The sequence below is a fragment of the Oratosquilla oratoria genome, unplaced genomic scaffold (assembly GCF_046742065.1).
Source record: "Oratosquilla oratoria isolate Oo_2021 unplaced genomic scaffold, ASM4674206v1 SCAFFOLD45, whole genome shotgun sequence".
In the NCBI taxonomy this organism is placed as follows: Eukaryota; Metazoa; Arthropoda; class Malacostraca; order Stomatopoda; family Squillidae; genus Oratosquilla; species Oratosquilla oratoria.
The window spans coordinates 7,870,867-7,880,017 of record NW_027467710.1 but is presented as its reverse complement, the minus strand read 5'-3'; positions in this window follow the sequence as shown (position 1 = coordinate 7,880,017).

Below are 9,151 nucleotides of genomic sequence, written 5' to 3'. Positions count from 1 at the left end.
AAAAATACCTTCTAATCTTGTTTTATTGTTATATTCTAAACTTGTATATTCTATTTTTTTCATTATCACTTCTTATAGTACCTTCTGAATTTTCTTTGTATATTCTAAACTTGTCATTATTAGTTCATATTAATGTTATTAGTACCTTCTAAACTTATTATTATTAGTATATTCTAAATCCATTATTAGCACATATTATAGTTAACAATTATAGTAACATCTCAACTTGTTATTATTAGTATATTCTAAACTTAACAGTACCTTCTAAACTTCTTATTATTGCGTGCCATTATTAGTATACATTAAAGATATCATTTAATAGGATCTTTTAAAATGATAGTTATTGCTATATTTTAAACATGTCAATATTAGTTTATTCTAAACTTGTCATTATTTTTTATTCCTAACTTTTTATTATTTGTATATTATAAACTCTACAGTATTAGTACACTCTAAAGTTATCATTAATAGTACTTTCTAAACTTGTCATTACTAGTATATTCTAAACTTGTCATTATTAGTTCTTTATAAAATTGTCATTTACAGTATATTCTAGCCATCTCATTATTGGTACACATTAAAGTTACCATTAATAGTACCTACCCGGCCTTTATTTGTATATCCTAAACTTAATATTAGTATATCCTAAACATGTCATTATTAGTTCACTTTAAAGTTACTATTAATAGTACCTTTAACCTATCATTACTAGTACACATTAAATTTATCGTTAAAAGTACATTCTAAAATTGCCATTAGTAGCTTATTCTAAGCCTATTGGTATATTCTAAACTTTTAACTTTTCATTTTCAGAACACATATATATATATATATATATATATATTTGTAGTTTTTTATTTGTTTGTATTTATTAGTATAACATTAACGTTATCATTGATAATATTTTCCAAACTTTTCATTATTAGTGCATTCTAAACCTGTCAATGATAGTACCTTCTAAATTTCTCATTATTACTATATTCTAAACTTGTCACTATTAGTACACATTAAAGATCTCAATAGTACCTTCTAAAATTGTTATCATTACCATATTCTAAACTTTTTATTATTAGTACACATTAAATTCATTAGAGTGCATTCTAAACTTGTCTTTATTAGTATATTACAAACTTGCTTATTATTAGTACAAATTAAAGTTGTCTTGAACAGTACTCTTTAAACTTGTAATTATTGGTACATTCTAATCTTTCCATTATTAGTACACATACCTGTACCTTCTAAACCTCTGATTATTAGTACACATTAGAGTTATTATTGATAATACCTTCTAAACTTGTCAAAGTTAAATGCATTATTAATATATGTTTAAAACAAGTCATTATTAGTATATTACAAACTTGCCATTATTAGTATCTTTTAATCTTTTCATTATTAGTACACATAAAAGTTATCATTAACTGTGCCTTGCATTAAAAGTATATTGTAAACTTGTCATAAAGCTATTATTGATAATACCTTCTAAAATTGTACATGTTATTCTTAGTATATTCTAAACATGTTACAAATAGTGCATATTAAAGTTATCATTATCATGTCATTACTAGTATTTTGTAAACTTTTCACTATTAGTACTCATTTAAGTAATTATTAGTACACATTAAAGATTTTATTAATAGTACCTGTTAAACACTATACGTTTTTTGTCAATTTCCCATGATATTATAAATCAATTTTTCATTAACATGTAAACTTGTCATATTCTAAACTTTTCATTATCATTTCAAATAGATTTATCTCTAATAGTGCTTTCGAAACTTCACATTAATAGTATATACTAATCTTACCACTATTAGTAGACATTAAAGTTATCCTTAATAGTACCTTCTAAACTTCGCATTATTAGTATATTCTAAGCTTGTCTTTATTAGTACAAGTTAACGTTATTAATTATAGTACCTTTTAAACTTACATTTATTAGTAAATAGTACTTTGTTTATGTTAGTACACATTAAAGTTATCATTAATAGTACTTTCTAAAAGTTGTCATTAAGGTACCTTCTGAACTTATCTTTTGTATATTACAAAAATGCTATTTTAGTGTATTCTAAACTTGTCATTATTACCACATTAGCACATATTAAATCTAACCGTAATATTACAAAATTGTCATTACTAGCATATTCTAAATTTGTCATTATTAGTGCACATTAAAGTTATCATGCAATAGTACCTTCTAAACATGTCATTATTAGTATATTCTAAACACGTTAAAATTATCATTAATAATACCTTCTAAACTTGTCATAATTAGAATATTATTAGTAATGACATGTTTAGAAGGTTACATTTAGGATAACGTTAATGTGTAGTAATAATGCAAGGTTTAGAAAATACTAACAATAGCATAGTAAAAGTTGCTATTAATGATAACTATAATTTATCATTATTCTAAACTTGTCATTATTGGTATATTCTAAACTTGTGAGTATTGATACATGTTAAAGTTACCAATTTATCAGTGTCTTCTAAACATGATATTGTTAGGTTATTCAAAACTAATCATTATTAGTACGTATTATATTTATCATTAATAGCAACTTCTGAAATTTGCTATTACAAGAATTTTCTAAACTTTGCATTATTAATATGATTCAAACGTATTAACGTTATCATTAATATAACCTCCAAAACTTGTCATTATTACAAAATTGTAAACTTGTGATTATTGGTACATATTAAAGTTATCATTAACAGTGCCTTTAAACTTTTCAATATTAGTATTTTTCAAACATTAGTTATTAGAGGACATCAAAGTTTTCATTTATAGTACATTCTAAATTTGTCATTAGTACGTTCTGGTCATTATTAGGACAAATTAAAGTTATGATATATATTACCTTCTAAAGTTGTCATTATTAGTAATTTCTAAACTTAATATGTTCGAAACTTGTACTTATTAATACACATTAAATTTATCATTAATAGTACCTTGTAAACTTATATGCTAAACTTGTCATTATTAGTACAAAATGAAGTTATTATTACTAGAACCTTCTAAACTTATCATTGTTAGTATATTCCACACGTCATTATTTCTACACATCAAAGTTATCTTGAGGAGTATCTTCTAAACCTGTCAATCTTAGTAGATTCGTTTAGAATCTATTTTAATTGTATATACATTCTAAACCTGTGGTTATTAGTGCATTTCTTCTATACATGTCGTTATTAGTATATTCTAATTTTGTCATTATTAGGACACCTTGATTCGTTATTGTTGGTATATTATAAACTTTTCATTATTAGTACACATTAAACTTATCAATCATAACACCTTCCAAACTGTGTATTCTAAACTTTTCTTTATTTTTATGATATAAACTTGTCGTTATTGATACATATTAAAACTATTATTATTAGTATCAAACTTGTATTATTAGTACACGTTAAGAGTACCTTCTAAACATCATTATTAGTATATTCTAAACTTGTCATTATCAGTACACATTAACGTTATTATCAATATTACCTTCTTAACTTGACATCATTAGTATAGTATAAACTTGCCATATTAGTACACATTAAATTAATCATTAATAGTATATTCTAAAATTGTCATTATCAGTATATTCTTAACTTGTCATTATTAGTACACATTAAAGTAATCATTAGAAATACCTTCTAAACTTTTCATTATTAGTACATTATTAGGACCTATTATACTAGGACCTAGTATACTATTAGGACCTCGTATACTTATCATTATTGGTATATTCTAAACTTAGCAAAACTAATATATTCCAAAGTTTATCATTTTTCTAAACTTGTCATTATTGCTGTATTCTAAACTTGTGAGTATTAGTACATGTTAAAGTAATCATTAGAAATACCTTCTAAACTTTTCATTATTAGGACCTCGTATACTTATCATTATTGGTATATTCTAAACTTGGCAAAACTAATATATTCCAAAGTTTATCATTTTTCTAAACTTGTCATTATTGCTGTATTCTAAACTTGTGAGTATTAGTACATGTTAAAGTAGTAGTGTCTTCTAAACATGACATTGTTAGTTTATTCAAAACAAATCATTGATAGTATTAGTATTTTCTAAACTTTGCATTATTAATATAATTCAGTACCTTCTAAAATTGTTATCATTAATCACATTAACGTTATCATTAATATAATCTTCTAAACATGTCATTTATTGCTGGTTTTTTTAACTTTTCTTTATTAGTATTTTATAAACTTGTCATTATCCATACATATTAAAGCTATTAGTAGTAGTATCTTCTATACTTGTCATTATTTGTATAGTCCAGTATTATTAGTACACGTTAACAGTACCTTCTACCTTAACAGTAACTTGACATCATTAGTATATTATAAACATGTAGGTAATCATTAATAGTATATTCTAAAATTGTCATTATTACTATATTCTAAACTTGTCATTGTTAGTAGACATTAAAGTTATCATTAAAAATACCTTCCTAATTTTTCATTATTTGGATATTATAAACCTCTTCTTAAAATTATCGTTCTTAAAATATTCTAACCTTGTCATCAATAGTACATTTTAAATTTGTGATTTGTGATTAAATTTGTGATTTGTACAAATTAAATATATCATTAGTAGATCCGTCTAAGTCTGTCATTTAGTACATTCTAAACTTCTCCTTATTAGTACTTTAAAGTTATAATTGATCGTACCTTCTAAACTTCTCATTATTAGTATATTCTAAACATGTTATTAGTGCTCATTAAAGTCATCATTAATAGTAACTTCTAAACATGACATTATTTATTCATAGAACGGTCTAAATTTGTCATTATTAGTATGTTCTAAACTTGTCCTTATTTGTTCATATTAAAGTTATATATGATAGCACCTTCTAAACTTATATATTCTTAATTATTAATAAACATTAAAGTTACTATTAGTAGTACCTTTTAAATTTGTCATTATTAGGACACATTAAAATTTTCCTTAATGGTACATTGTAAGCTTGTCATTATTAGTATATTCTAATCATGTAGACACTAAAGTTATCATCAATACTGCATTCTAAACTTCTCAGTACTTGCCATTGTTAGTATATTCTAAACTTTTCATTATTATTATACATTAAAGTTTTCATTAATAGTACCTTCTAAACTTCTCAATGTAGATATATTCTAAACATGCCATTATTAGTATATCATAACTTGTCATTTTTAGAATACCTTATAGCTATCAGTAATAGTTCCTTCTAAACAAGTTACTATTTGCATATTCTAAACTTATCATAATTAGTGGACAGGAAATTTTCATTTTTAAAAATTTGCTATTATCGTTATATGATAAACTTTTCATTAATAAAACAAATTAAAGTTTTTTTTATTAGTACCATCTAAACTTATCACTATTGGTATATTCTAAAATTCTCATTATTAGCACTCATTAACAGTGCCTTCAGAACCTATATATTAGTATATTCTAAGCTTGTCTTTTTTAGAACACATTAGATCTATCACTAATAGTACCTTCTAAACTTGTCATTATTATTATATTATAGTTAACCGTTATAGTAACTTCTCAACTTGTTATTATCAGCATATTCTAAACTTTCATTATTAGTACACATGAAAGTTTTCATTAACAGTACTTTCTAAACTTCTCATTATTACGTGTCATTATTTGTACATATTTAAGTTATCATTAATAGGATCCTTTAAACTTATCATTATTGCTATATTTTAAACATGTGAGTATTACATTCTTCTAAACTTGTCATTATCTTTTATTCTAAACGTTTTATTACTTGTATTTCATTAACAGTACCTTCTAAACTTCTCATTATTACGTGCCATTATTAATTCATATTTAAGTTATCATTAATAGGATCTTTTCATTTTATTACTTTTATTACTTTCAGTATTAGTACATTCTAAATTAATAGTATTTTCTAACCTTGTCATTATTAGTATATTGAAAAGTTATCATTGATAGTATTTTCTAAACTTGTCATTATTAGTATATTCAAAACTTGTTATTATTACTAAACGGTTATCATTAATAGTTCCTTTTAAACTGTCATTTTTAGTATATTCTAAGCATCTCATCGTTGATATATAAAGATTAGAATATAATAGTAATAATAATTTTAATGTATATTGATATTGACAAGATTAAAGATTCTCTTAGCAATATCTTTAACATGTACGATTAAAGAAAGTTTAGAATAATGACATTATGACAAGTTTAATGTGTCATAATGTCATATTCAAAAGGTACAATTAATTGAAACTTTAATGTGTACTAATAATGAAAAGTTTAGAGTTTTTGAATAGTGACTAACAATAACAGGTTTAGAATACACTAATAATGATTACTAATTAATGTTTGAATTATACTAATAATGACAAGTTGAAAAGGAATTATCAATGATAACTTTAATATGTTCTAGTAATGATAAGTTTAAAATATAGGATTAATGACACTTTTTTAGGTACAACTAATAAAAACTTTAATGACAAATTAAGATTATGGTATTAACGAGTTCTATTAATGACAAGTTTAGGATATACCAATAACGACAAGATCAGAAGATTCTTTTAATAATAACTTAAATATGTAGTAAGAGTGACAACTATAGAATATACAAGTTTATACAAGTTTGGAAGCTACTTATAATGTGTACTAATTATGAAAGTTGAGAATATACTATTATGGGTAAGTTTGTAATATACTAATAATGACAAGTTTAGAAAGTACTGTTAATGGTAAGTTTAATGTATATGGAACATACTAATAATAAGTTTACAAGATACTGTTGATGATAACTAATACTAATAATGATAATTATAGAACATACTAATAATGATCAGATTAAAGATACTATTAATGATAACTTTAATTGTACTATTAATGACAAGTTTAAAATATACTAATAATGAAATTTAAAGAATATTCTATTAATGACAAGCTTAGAATATGAAAGTACTCTCTAATAGTGACAAGCTTAGAATACACAAGTAATATAATGTTGAGAATAAAAGGTAATGACAACTTTAGAAGAATCTAATATCGACATTTAAGATATAGCAATAATCATAAACTGAAAAGATCCTATTAATGATAACTTAAATATGAATTAATAATGGCACGTAATAATGAGAAGTTTAGAAGGTACTGTTAATGAAATACAAGTAATAAAACGTTTAGAATAAAAGATAATGACAAGTTTAGAAGAATGTTTAAAATATAGCAATAATGATAAGTTTAAAGGATCCTATTAATGATAACTTAAATATGTACAAATAATGACACGTAATAATGAGAAGTTTAGAAAGTACTGTTAATGAAAACTTTCATGTGTACTAATAATGAAAGTTTAGAATATGCTAATAATAACAAGTTGAGAAGTTACTATAACTGTTAACTATAATATAATAATAATGACAAGTTTAGAAGGTACTATTAGTGATAAATCTAATGTGTTCTAAAATGACAAGCTTAGAATATACTAATATATAGGTTCTGAAGGCACTGTTAATGAGTGCTAATAATGAGAATTTTAGAATATACCAATAGTGATAAGTTTAGAAGGTACTAATAAAAAAAACTTTAATTTGTTTTATTAATGAAAAGTTTATCATATAACGATAATAGCAACTTTTTTAAAATGAAAGTTTCCTGTCTACTAATTATGATAAGTTTAGAATATACAAATAGTAACAGGTTTAGAAGGAACTATTACTGATAGCTATAAGGTATTCTAAAAATTACAAGTTATAATATACTAATAATGGCATGTTTAGAATATACCTACATTGAGAACTTTGTGAAATAATAATGAAAAGTTTAGAATATACTAACAATGGCAAGTACTGCTAATTAAAATGAGAAGTTTAAAATGCAGTATTGATGATAACTTTTGTGTCTACATGTTTAGAATATACTAATAATGACAAGCTCACAATGTACCATTAAGGACAATTTTAATGTGTCCTAATAATGACAAATGTAAAAGGCACTACTAATAGTAAATTTGATGTGTATTAATAATTAAGTATACCCACAATTATAAGTTTAGAAGGTGCTATCTTTAATATGAACAAATAAGGACAATTTTAGAACATACTAATAATGACAAATTTAGACCGTTCTATGAATAAATAATGTCATGTTTAGAAGTTACTATTAATGATGACTTTAATGAGCACTAATAACATGTTTAGAATATACTAATAATGAGAAGTTTAGAAGGTACTAATAAGGAGAAGTTTAGAATGTACTAAATGACAGACTTAGACGGATCTACTAATGATATATTTAATTTGTACAAATCACAAATTTAATCACAAATCACAAATTTAAAATGTACTATTGATGACAAGGTTAGAATATTTTAAGAACGATAATTTTAGAAGAGGTTTACAATATCCAAATAATGAAAAATTAGGATGACAAGTTTAGAATATAGTAATAATGACAAATTTAGAATATACTATTAATGATTACCTACATGTTTATAATATACTAATGATGCCAAGTTACTGTTAAGGTAGAAGGTACTTTTAACGTGTACTAATAATACTGGACTATACAAATAATGACAAGTTTAGAAGTTACTACTACTAATAGCTTTAATATTTATGGACATTGACAAGTTTATAAAATACTAATAAAGAAAAGTTAAAAAACAGCAATAAATGACATATTTAGAAGGTTATATTAATGATAACGTTAATGTGTAATGACACGTTTGAATTATATTAATAATGCAAAGTTTAGAAAATACTAATACTATCAATGATTTGTTTTGAATCAAATAACAATGTCATGTTTAGAAGACACTACTACTTTAACATGTTTAGAATATAGCAAGTTTAGAATATAGCAATAATGACAAGTTTAGAAAAATGATCAACTTTGGAATATATTAGTTTTGCCAAGTTTAGAATATACCAATAATGATAAGTATACGAGGTCCAAATAGTTTTAACATGTACTAAAAATGAAAAGTTTAGAAGGTATTTCTAATGATTACTTTAATGTGTACTAATAATGACAAGTTAATAATATACTGATAATGACAATTTTAGAATATACTATTAATGATTAATTTAATGTGTACTAATATGACAAGTTTATACTATACTAATAATGATGTTTAGAAGGTACTCTTAACGTGTACTGATA